The sequence below is a fragment of the Mytilus galloprovincialis genome, chromosome 8, assembly GCF_965363235.1.
Source record: "Mytilus galloprovincialis chromosome 8, xbMytGall1.hap1.1, whole genome shotgun sequence".
Classification (NCBI taxonomy): Eukaryota; Metazoa; Mollusca; class Bivalvia; order Mytilida; family Mytilidae; genus Mytilus; species Mytilus galloprovincialis.
The window spans coordinates 49,991,015-50,004,494 of record NC_134845.1 but is presented as its reverse complement, the minus strand read 5'-3'; the positions used below and the strand labels follow the sequence as shown (position 1 = coordinate 50,004,494).

The window sequence follows — 13,480 nt, the reverse complement described above, 5'->3', positions numbered from 1 at the left end:
AATCAAACTCAGAGGTCGAAAACAAACCGACACAGCCATAGCGAAAATATGTAACCGACTAGAAGACAAACAGCAGTCCACATAACATAGAAAAATAAAAACTTAGCAACACGTAACCCAACAAAACCTGGGATGATATCAGATGTTCTGAAGGGAAGAAAATCCTGCAATTTTGGCACTGGCGGATTTTTCAAATAGTATAAAAGTAATTGAGCAATAATATTCAATGTTAGACTGACGATGACTAAGTTATCTTTCAATTTGCAAGTTGATTTATAAGAACATCAAGATAATATTTTACCTGTTGTATGGGCTATTTTCTGTTTTGTCTGTCCGTATTTTCCGTATGTCCAGAAATGTTTGTAGCATGAAAAAGAAGATGTGGTACAATGGCCAATGAGACCGCTCTTCACAGAACACCAAATGACACAGAAATTATGAATAACAACTATAGGTCACCTTACAGTCATTTTTTTTTTTTTTTTTGCATTCGAACTTTTTGACGTAATTTCACGAAAAAAAAGGAGACGAAAGTCAAATATTTTTCATTTGGTGCGAATTTCTTTCTAACAGTAACGATACAATCTGTTCAGCAAGCTCAAGTTTTGATCATTTGTTTCTAACATACTTTTGTACGTTTGAATAAACTATGACAAACTATACAATCGTTGCAAATGCGTCTACAGTTTGTCGTTCGTCGTTTGTTAGTTCAAACGATGCATTTCTTTCCAACTTTAACATTAAATCAATAGTTATTATCTAAACGTGTTCTTGCTTGTTATTACTAAAAACATTGTTTAAAATTACTCAAAATGTCAATCCCCTCTAACCAAACGATGCATTTGTTTCTACTTCTGTTACGTTTAACAAACTATAACAAACGGCACACAATTTTGGGGAAATATGTGACATCTTTGCCCTCTTTTTGTTATATTTTTTGGCAAATACATACAGGTTGTTGCCATTCAGCAAAAAGAGAATAAATATCTTTAACCCTTCAACTACTGGATATCAAATCTATGAAAAATACTGATTACATACTTATGCACATATATTTGACAAATAGTACGCTTTTATTTATAAAAAAAGCAAGGAAATGGGGATGGTAAAGTATATTTATTGCTATCTAACATAAGTTCTAATCCTTTGACAAATCTCATTTTGTGTTGTCATTTCCAAAAAGAGCAATATAACTACCATTACATATCAGTGTACACTATGAGGAATTTTTTATAAGCATTTGGTTCCTGTTTATTGCGTTAGTGCAAGTCATTCAAACTGCCCACACAGTGGACTTCGTGTCAGCCACTGCCCCACATAGATTTCTCGGCGCCTGTCTACACCATCTTCTTTGTCTTCTATGCACTCTACAAGCTCCGTCACAGCAATTAGCCTGTCTCTCTGAGCTCTTACCATCTTGCCCACAAATCCAACTGCTTTATTTCTATGTAGATATTTTAATCGGACCTTCTATTGAATATAACCAAATAAACATGTAAAACATTATAAAGGGTCATGTTGGGACGTACGTGCGTAAGGACGGGCAAGGGTAACTCTTAATGCCCACTCCGAAGCGGAATAGAATACAAAAAATCGAACGTTTTTTTACTAAAAATGTGCATACCCGACCAATTCCCGATTATCCCTACGACCCATATACGATCAGGTCGATTTGGTCTGGTCGAGATCAGGCTGAGATCGTGAATGGTTGATTTGGTCTAGCTAGTCGAGTAAAGATCGTGTAAAGATCGTGAATTGATCGGAATTATTGAAGAAGTATTCATTTTGTTGTCGGAAGGGAGTCGTGATGAAGTCCTAACTGTTCGAGTTAAGGTCGTGTACAGTCGGATGGCGGTCGGGTAGAAGTCGTAAACAGGCCCGATAATGAATTTGGTTGAGCTTGGTCGTGGTAATTAGGACCATCGGGATCATCGATTTGATCTGATCGGCAGTGTGAACCTAGCTTAAACGATTAATATCGCACTACGATCTGTGAAAAAAAGTTTTGACGATCGTAGTGCGATCGTGTAAATCGCAGTAAGGTCGTAGTACGGTCGTGGTTGGGTATCCATGCTCATGATGAGGGTGGCCACTTTTGAACATGTTAAAAGCAATCGTTGTGTGGTCGTGGCGAAATCAGATCGTAGTAAAAGCGTAGTGAGAGAGCAAAGGTATCTGTACCATCGTAGTGAGACCTTAGCGACAGCGCAATTCTAGTCAGAGAGAAAATGAGACGGAGTGCGTTACAATCTTTCAGCGACTTTACTATGATCGTGTTACGATCATCATGTTTCACTGCGACCAAACCACGTTTCTACTACGACTGTACAACGTTTGTATCTCACTTTTCAAAACCACAGTACGATTCTAGCATGCCCATGTCGTCCTCATCACGCTCGTCTTACGAACTATGTTACATTCATACTACGACCATCATTCTCTTGGTTGTTATGACATGAAATATATAAAATCGTTTGTCTGTATTTAATTTGGACTCTTGTTCTGTTTCTCCAACTGCTCAACGATGCTTGACAAATACGTGTCATCCATACTTTTGTTCACCTAAACATCGTCATTTGACCTTTATATACCAGCAATAAATTGTGATTGAGTTTCAATTAGTCGGTACGACATCTCTATACTGGATCAGGATTCGTTACTATCAGAGCTCTTCTGTCCTTTTATCTACTTTTAACACCACGCACACGAGTTCTGGTAGATTTTGGTGGCATGACTGTTTTTTTCCGAAAAATATAGGTATTAATGAGAAACAGACGGAATGTGACAGTTTTTTTTCATGGAATATGATGTTGACGTTATTGCTGATACCGACGTACAAACATATTATAATATTGACAAGCGTGTGCTATAATCGCAAAAGAAGCGTGGTAAGGTCGTGTTGCAATTGGATAAATCTTGGTATGGTCGTAGTGAGAACGTGATGAGCGTAGTAAAATTATAATCTAAATGAGGTCGCTGTAGAAGCGTGATAAGAACGTTGTATTATCGTATCGGGATCGGTATAGAAGCATAATGAGGACGTAGTAGCATTGTGAAAACAACGATAATTCATTTTTGTATGCCGCGCACATCGTAACTTCACTACGATCTGAATTCATTTTAGATTGCGATGATAGTGGTGCGATATTGGTCTAGTGTGATTGGGGCTGAAGGTAAAAGAACACACGTATAATAAAAAAGGACTCACCTTTCGTTAAGGGACATATTTTCCAAACACGTATTGGTCCATTACTAGAAAACTGCCCAAGAGAGAATTCCAGAAGATACATTGGTAGCGCACCCAGTATCATAAACGTTATATACGGAATCAGAAACGATCCTGAAAAAGAAATATTTGACAAATCAATGCATTTGTTTTCCAATATATTTTATTTTATTTATTTATTTTTGCAAAGGGACTTTTTTTCTTGAAGAGGCCAATTTAATATGTTAGTTTCCTAATAATTGCCTTTTTTGTTTTTCTCTTTCATTCTGTATTGAAGGCCTTACTTTGACCTACAATGTTGTTTTTTTCAAATTGTGACTCTGCGCTCATACCACTCATCTTTACTTAATAACATGATTTGTTATGTATTAGGGTTGAATTCTGTTCGAGGTCGGGGCTATTCCAGGTAAGGGTGTAAGGTCAGACCCGTAATGCTGTTTTTGATGTCTTTAGTATGAACGTGCTTAGGGAGAATAAAGACGTGTTTTTGTAATGATGTCTTGTCCAGTTATTTAGTCCCCGTAAAAGGCAAGAACATCTCAGGGTGGAGGACTTCAAATGGATAAATTTGTTTTGTAAACCGCTTTTGACAATTTGTTTCAATTTTATACTGTGTAACTGAAATATTTTTGTGAATTACCACGAGGATCGATTTGCGTGCACTGAAGCGTGACACTACATGTAGGCGGCAAGCACATGGTTTTTACACAGAGACAATTATGTCACCCTGACGGAGGTCGGGTGACATATTGTTATTGTTCGATTCTTTTTTTTATTATTCTTATTCCACACTTTTTTGTCCAGCTTAGTTCTCGGAATATAATGGACCAATTTTGATGGAACTATACCATAATGTTCACCACCATGTGTAGTTGTGCACCTTACTTTGGAATTAAAAAAATGGCTGCCATTGGCATGGAAACAGCAAAAATGTGAAAATGTAATGGAACATTCCAGAACATTAGGGTTAAATTAATTCTACAGCCATTAAATGTTATATGATGGTATAATATAAGGGGGGGGGGCACAATATGAAGCAGTAGTATGACTTTGGAATTTTCAAATGTTGCCATGGAAACTGTTCAAAAATAGCAAAATTTTGAAAATTCTTCAAAATGTATGAAACGTTACAGAAATGTTAACTTGTAAATCCAGATGCGGCATTCAACTTTGGAATTTCCAAAATGGCTGCCGTTGCCATGGTTGCTGTTTAGTGGCAATTGGCGGACCAGGGTGACATCCGCTATTGCTTGCATGGGAATTCTAGTTTTTATTTCCGTTGGTTCTTGAAATTTTTGTACCCGAATGAGTCTTATTTCTTAAGCCGAGAAAAATCTCACCAACTTAAGTCCGAGGTTAGAAAATGTGGGAACTTTGAAAAATATACCTGTCGTTTTATCTGACAGTAAGGGAAGGTATTTAAAGGATCAGACTGTAGATAAACACCCTGAACGGAAAATTGTATGGTGGATACATCCCGGCACGACAGTACAACAGAATTTACAATGGTTGAAAGAAAAAGCTGTGAAGACATTTCAGGACTTAGGGCAGATACACATCACTCTTTTTATATGGTTGGGCACCTGTGACTTAACATTCAAGACTGGTAAATATATTTTTTTGAAATCATCTGATTTTCAAGTGGTAACAGATCTTTGCCAGGATTTACGGGATATCTACACCTTTATTCACAAGTTCCCAACAGTGCGACTTATTTTTCTTCAAGTTCCGTTTTATTCTATTTACTGGTGGAACAAGTTTCATAACCACCCTGTCCCCGACCAGTTCTTAAAGAAGGACGATATTCTACATGAGCAGTTATTAGAAGTGAATAAGTACATCACTTTAAACGAATTTTTAGGACAAAACTCACCGGATTTCAATTTGGACATTTTGGCATCCAGAAAGCGGCATTACGATCTGCAAACGAGTTATAGTACATCGTTCGCTCTGTACTTGGATGGGATTCATCCGTCACCTACACTAGCGAAGCTTTGGCTTCTCAGACTTTGTTTAAGGCTTAATAAAGATTGTAATTAAAACATTTACCTAACTGATTGGCATATTTTTCACAAATTTTCAGTTTTGTATGTGAGAATTTATCTCGCTGCTCTTTGTATTGATACATGAACATGGTTGTATGTATAGTGGTTCAGTGTATGTGCGAATTAACTCGCTACACAAGGCATTAAACAAAACGTAATACATTTAGACTGAAGTATACATATAAAAGCGTAATATCATTCTAGCTCGCTAGACCCACAACTGTTGATTTTTGCTCTTTATATTAAAATGGCATCTTATGAATGTGTATGTGAGAATTTACTCGCTACATGTATAGGGTAATCCTGATCGTTGGTAACATAATTTTGTAAATGGCTTCAAATCAACTCTCGGCAAATTTTTCTGATGACGAGTACGACAGTGAGGTCGAATTTGGATTGATATCAATTAAGTCGTCTGAAACCCCACTACTGCCTTTACCCGTTTCTACATCACAATTGTCCCAGTACTCTGACGATTCCCTAGAATTTGAACAACCAAACTCTGTTCTATCAGACGAATTTTTGTCGCTAAATCAGCTTCGGGAGCCAGATATTAATTATTTACTTACTCCGTCCCCAAAACTACCTTTGAACTTTTCAACATGTAATTCAAATCTTGCCATTTCAGACACGATGGAAAAACTAGCAAACTGTCGGAAATTTGGCGGCTATCCCCATGAAAATGCTTTTTTGTAAGAGCCGGTCACCATAGAGACAGTCCATCGGCATTAGCAGCCGCTAAAATTGGCGAAGCTTATGGGTATAGGAAGGCTGAGCTACAAGTAGCTGCGGCAAGTAAACAGGCAAAACCTAGTGATAAACGTGACTCCGAGTTCGCCTCCTTACAGTCACAAATAGACACTCTCACTAAGGCAGTCCAAAATTTAACTGCATCTAAAACTGATGAAAGTACAAAACATAACAGACGTACCGATCGATTTGCTTATAGTCGTCAGCAGGCAACTTACCCCTCAGGCAACAAACAGTCGTCAGCAGGCAACCAACCCCCCTCAGGCAACCAACAGTCGTCAGCAGGCAACCTACCTCCCTCAGGTAACAAACAATCTTTGTTTCAATTGTAATTCGCCAAATCATATTAAACGTTATTGCAACTGGGACGGACAAGGAGTTAGCAGTTCAGATATCACATGTCAGTTGTGTGACCAAATTGGTCATTCAGCGCTTAATTGTAAGAGACTTTCGGGAAACTGAACAGTCCCGGGGGACACCAGGCACGGTCGTTCGGGCGGACTGATATAGGTGCCAGATGTCGTAGTCGTTCGCCTTCTAGGTCATTTATTAACACTGTTCAATCTGAACATTTTCAAACTTCCGATGATGAAATGCAGTGTTCTACATCAAATATGGAAAGACGGAATAAGTTTATTTATTTGTCTGTACAGATTTTGAATTTAAAAATTGCAGCCCTAGTAGATACGGGAAGCTCAATAAATGTAATTTCACAACAATTATTTAATTCAATACCTGAAACTCACAAGTCATGGGTAAATTCAACTAGTGAGACTAAAATTGTTTTAGCTAATAACCAATCTGTTAATATTATTGGTGTTTCACGAATTAAAATACAAATTCCACAAGGAAAACATTGGATTTTAGTACATTTATTTTCACAAACATCACATCCGTTATTATTAGGCACAGACTATTTGGTCTCGAAGAAAATAATGCTAGATTTTTCGAAGTTGACCGTATGTTCCCGTTTCTGTAACGTGAAAAATCAAAAGCGTTTGTCAGTTTTGCCAAATTCTGAGATGATAGTATGGGCAAAGTTCATAATGATATTTTACATGGTATGCAAGGAATATGCACGAACCATAATTATTTTGTTTAAATTAGGTGTTTTGACAGCGAAATCGGTAGTTTCTGTAAATAAAGATAAACTGGTGCCTGTCAAACTGTTTAATTCTACAAATGAAATAGTTGATATTCCAAGGGGTCAGATTGTTGCGAAATTTGAGATACTTGACAATGACTCTGATTTAATAGCTACATATATAGGAAATAGAGAAAATCCAGAGGTTAATAATGTACAGTTTTCGACCGAAAAGTGTGAAGATGGGGAACTTAGTGGGACAAAAATTTTCTCCTATTTTGATATTCCAAAATATTTATCTGAGTCTGAACAAGGACAATTGAAAGGGTTTTTAAAATCGCATGACAACATATTTGTAACAGATGAAAATCCTGCTTTAGGTTTCACGGACGTAGTGCAACACAAGATTATACTAAAACCGGATTTCAAGCCAAAATATCAGCGATCGTATCGCCTTACCCCAGATAAAAAACAAGTACTTCGGGATCATCTCGATCATTTGCTAAAACAAGGAATAATTTCCCCGGTTGGTGAAACCGAAGATCTACCCATCACAAGTCCCATAGTGTTAGTTTCAAAAAGAGCCAAGGAGTCCCGAAATAGCCAAAATAGCGATTTCAATCAGTTTCAAACAGTCTCTCTCAGTTCAGATTTTGTTGCGATTTTGTTCAGTCTCAGCAGTTTTTTTATGGACTACCAGAATTACAGGATTTAACAGAGTCTTTCTCAAACAGGACCCCGAATTTCATAACTCATATCGATTTAAGTTCAGGATTTTTTCAGATGCCTATATCTCCAGACAGCCAACGATATACCGCATTCTACACTTGTTACGGTACATATAAATTTCTTCGCCTACCAATGGGTTTAAGTTCATCGCCAGGATCATTTCAACTTTTAATGGACAAAGTGCTCCATGGGTTAACATTCAATTCTTGTCTGTGTTATTTAGATGACGTTCTAATAACATCAGAAACCTTTGAGCAACACCTTAGTGATTTACATGAGGTATTTAGTCGTTTACAAGCCGCTGGCCTAAAATTGGGCCCTAAGAAATGTCATTTTGCACAGAAATCTTGTTTGTTTCTTGGCCACCTTATTTCTAAAGACGGTATACAACCACCGCCTGATCGAATTACAGCAGTTCAAGAATATCCGTCACCCCGATCAGTATGTAAACTTCGCCGTGCACTAGGTCTTTTGAACTGGTTCATGAAATTTATTCCAAATTTTAGCGCTGAAATAGAACCTCTAACCAAACTTCTTCGGAAAAACGCCAAATTTCGTTGGACATCAGAACAAGAAAATGCATTTACCAAGTTGAAATATTTATTGACAAATTCTCCGATCTTAGCATTTCCAAATTTTCATACTGAGTTTTATTTAGCAGTGGATACCAGTTCTAAAGGTATAGGATACATGTTGTACCAGTATCAGGAGACAGCTAGCGATAGTAAGGAGATCAGTGTAATTCGTTTTGGTTCTAAGTCATTAAGCAAATGGCAAAGATCGTACGGACCTACAAAATTAGAATTACTAGAGATGGTAACAGCTATTTTAGATTGTGTAATGTATTTGAGGGGTCGTAAATTTATTGTCGAGTGCGACCACCAGGCCCTTCGGCCTATATTTCAAAAACAACTTAAAGGGGCCATATATGAACGCTGGGTAGCAATATTGCAACAGTTAAATTTTGAACTACGATATAAACCGGCAAAAGATATGCAGGTTGCAGACGCTTTATCTCGGTCAACTCGATTGACTAGTTGTGAAGGTATTGATAGTCCTGATCAAGAGGACCCATTTTTTCCGTACGTTCCCGAACATGTTGGTGATATACATGTACAATTTGAAGAAAAGCGTGTTAAATTTCCGAATTTCTGGATTCTGAAAGTACTGATTTTCAAGAACACAATCTTCCGGAAGTTGAAAACGTAATGCAAAGTCACGACTCCATTAGGAATTTAAAACATTTTAAGCGCAGTAAACAATTTCAAAACAAACAATTAGATTTTGGATATGACGCTGATACAGAAGATTACGATGTAGCAGATCAAACAATTTCCAAAATAAAAAGTCAGTTACCAGATTACATAAAATATCAACAATTCACGGACAAATGTGACTCAGAAGACCTTAATATAACAGCAGATACAGGAAACCGTGATATACCGGAAACTTCATCTCAAAATATTGACACTGAAAATCAGTCAGAATCAGTCGATCACAAAACAAGTGCTAAAAATCAGGATACAGAAATTTCTACGGAAAAGGAAGATCATTCAAATTTTACAACGTTAAATACCGATGGTGACGAAACCCAAACTAATCTTAGTACAGAAACGGCTACAAGTGAGAACAATACGCAAGTTAAATTCACTGATTCAATTGAATTTTTTAGACATGGTGATTTTAGTAAGGACACTTTTCAAAAACTGCAAGTGCGGGACCCATACTTTGGACCTTTTATGACATATTTTGAACAGAATAAATTACCCTCTTCACAGAAAGCTGCTAGAAAACTTCTACTCGAAACTCCAAATTATGACATGGTGGATGGATTGCTTTTTCATACTCGTACAGCAAAGTGTAAACGGACAAAACTTTTCACTTCGTATCAACTAGCGTTACCAGAGGTCGCTATTAAAACCGTTCTTCGACTGTACCATGACTCACCGTTAGGTGGACACGGTGGCATTCAACAAACAACGGACATGTTAAAAGAACATTATTATTTCCCGAAATTATTACAGAGTGTGACGGATTATGTTAGAAGTTGTCACGATTGTCAGAGCCGAAAAGTTACTCAAGTTAAAACAAAAGCAGGTATCGTCGCTTTTAAGACACCTGAAGCGCATTTTCAGGTTTGGCAAATGGACCTATACGGACCTGTACCAGTGTCAGCAAAAGGAAACTCTTATATATTTACAGCCGTCGATGCGTTCACAAAATTTTTAGTTGCAGAGCCTATACCAAACAAAGATGCGTTGACAGTTGCGGAAGTCTTGTTTAAACTTGTATCTCAATATGGAGTTTGCGATACTATGATCAGTGACCGTGGTTCGGAAGCCACCGCTCGTGCAATTAAGGAAGTGTGTCGATTACTGGAGATAAATCAGCAATACACACCGAGTTTTACTCACCACTGTCTTGGTTTGTGTGAAAGAACGCATAGAACGTTTGCAGAACGCATGACGCCTTACATTCAACAGGGAAAACATTGGGAGAATATGGTACCATCTATTTTATTTTCATTAAATTCAACTGCCAATGACAGTGTAAAATATTCACCTTTTGAAATTCTTTACGGCAGTCGTCCTAAATTTCCTTTGTCGGGACACGTTCGTGATTTGAATTTAGCGTCAATCCCAAAAGATTATCATGACTATCTTAAACAATTTTCCGAAAGATTAGATATTATTCGGAATGAAGTAAAGGATCACGCACTAAAGTCGCAAACAGCAATGATGGAACGCGCTAATCAAAAAGTTCATAACTTAACATTAAGACTTGGCGACTTTGTATACATGAGTAAAGACCCGACAGGTCCAGGACATAAATTTAAATTCAAATTTGCAGGACCATATGTTGTTGAAAATTGTGAAAGTCCACACTTATATACATTAAAAGACCAGACTACATCTAAAAATTTCCCGTCAATCCATATTAACAGACTAAAGCCGGCATATGTTCGCAAACCTAATCAGTGTAACTATTTCATGGATCCAGTTATTACAAATGTCAATCAGTTCACAGTAGAACACGATTTACTATCAGATGAACATTCGGAGCACAGTGAGAACGATAGTCCATGCAATGATCTTGTTTCATCCGAAAATGAATTATCCAATGTCCCGGATGTAAGCACATCAGAAAATAATTTACCCGTGCGACGTTCTAAAAGGATGCACAGAAAACCCGTGCGTTTCCGAGACACTAATTTTACGACACCTGAATCGTCCACAGATAGTCATATCAAAGACAATGTTAAAATCAAACGTATACTTGCTTGTAAAATAGTGAACGGAACACATAAATATTTAGTTCATCTTTGTGGCGAACCTGCACAGAACGCACGTTGGATGGATATTTCTAATCTCAACGTTAAAGCCAAAGAGATTATAAGTAAAAGGCCCCCGCCTATAATAAATTAAGTGTATTATAGCTTGGGCGTGTGGAAATTATTCCGCCGCTTACAATGAAATAAATGATCAAAGTAGCGTCTGCTCGTAACTGCATAAGCGTGTGGGATTTTCACCGCCGCTAATTCATAAGTATCCAGAGATAAAGTTTGCGTAACAAAGTAAATTAATGTAAGAAAAAGAAAAGAAAAGAATCACCAGCATCATCTCTGTTGCACCTGATATTTGTGTGAGGGTTATCTCGCCGTCATTCGTATTCTTGTATAGATGTCCAACAATTTGATAAATTTTGAACTGTTAATTGAAGCACTTTATTAATGTTCGTTTGTTCAAATTTATTGCATTTCATTATATTTTTGGTTGACTTGGAATAGCCCATTTTTTTAATAAGTGTGCATAAATTCATTCAAAATTTGCATATCAGTTTTCACTATTTGCACATAACTGATTTTCATCAAATTTGTTCATGATAACGGAAATCATTTGATAGCGTGTACATTTGATACAGTAGAATGAATGTTCATGTGGAATATTGTCAGTAGCGGTGTGATAGAAATCATAAATTGCCGTTTCAAGAGGTGTTGCTTTTCTGAAATATGTTTCATTAACTATAAATACGGATCCACGAGTCTGTGAGAGAGAGTAGGGGGGTGGGGGTATGAGAGTGTGAGAGAAACAGTTATGGTGGATGAAACCTATTGTGGAAAGCTCATTTTCAATAAGAGGTAGCGGTCTCTGTTGGTTCCTTATCGATGTATAATAAACAGCTACAGTCATGACAACATTGTTTCACTTATATATATATGCTATTTTACAAATAATTGTATTGTGATTTCATAACGTTATCAAATTTTACTAGAGCATATGGAGTAAGATGTGAGATTGTAGAGCTAAGAGTTGAAACGTATTTCAATAAGATTTTGCATATGGAGTCGTATTGTACTGGAGATTGTTTTTTATAAATTGATATTTACATAGTATTATGGTTTGAACTGAATTCAACCTGTGGAAAAAAATTATCCAAATTTTTGCTAAGCGGGGGGATGTTATGTATTAGGGTTGAATTCTGTTCGAGGTCGGGGCTATTCCAGGTAAGGGTGTAAGGTCAGACCCGTAATGCTGTTTTTGATGTCTTTAGTATGAACGTGCTTATGGAGAATAAAGACGTGTTTTTGTAATGATGTCTTGTCCAGTTATTTAGTCCCCGTAAAAGGCAAGAACATCTCAGTTTAAAGATGCTTAATATCGAATACTTAAACATCAAGTGTTTGTATGTCAGATTAAATTACTCTATTTATTCATTTGACCTTTAAACAATTTTGACTGATGATACCATTCACATTTAATCTAATACCATAAGAAAAAACTGACCTCCTCCATTTTTATAACATAGGTATGGAAATCGCCAGATGTTGCCAATACCAACAGCATATCCAACAGAAGATATGAAGAAGTCCAAACGTCCAGTCCATGTTTCTCTTCTTTCTTCATCTGCAACTTTATATTTGCCATTCGATCTTGTGTTTTCTTTCAACTCCTTCAATGATAGAAAACGTATCGTTCGATAATCATGATGATTTAACCACATTTAACAACATGTTACCGCTTCATGTGTGCCTTTCGAAAGTCCTTCAATGGTAAAATAAATATATCGTTCGATATACAAGAAAAAAATAGCTATAAAAGAAGATTAATTCATGGACAGCATTTATGTAGTGTTTAATATGGGGACGAAGTCCCCTATTACAGTAAAAAATTCAATAAAAAAAAAAAAAAAAAAAAAATCGGGAAAATTTCCCGAATTTTTCATTGTACTAATGAACTCAAAATCGTTAATTTTTTTTTTTTGTCGCGTTTTTGAATTTCCGGATCGGCGCAGAAATCTACTTCCGTTTCCGGTCTTGTTTACATGAGACTTTGAATAAAATGTATATTTATCAGTCTAAGAAAGGAACTTATACTAATTCATTTTAAAAAAAAATGTTTGTTATTAAACAAACGTTACCTGATGACAGTGTTTCTTTCTTTACATTGAATATGACGTCATAACTTAAATAACGTCAGAACTAAAATCCCTAACAACAGAACCAAAATCGGAAACGTTACGGTATTTCCGTTTCTCTTTTTAATATTGTTGATTAAAAAAAAAAAATCATAGACTTCGTCCCCATTCACAGGTAATTCCTGCCTCATATTAACCTTTTGTAGGGGTATTTGTAAAATCCTTAACAAT

General features: G+C 36.6%; 1 pseudogene; it reads right to left on the bottom strand.

The window, feature by feature from the left end:
* Positions 1 to 12,835, bottom strand: part of LOC143043050 (sodium- and chloride-dependent glycine transporter 2-like) — a 36,362-nt pseudogene extending 23,527 nt beyond the window's left edge.
* Between the last annotated feature and the right edge of the window lie 645 nt (positions 12,836 to 13,480).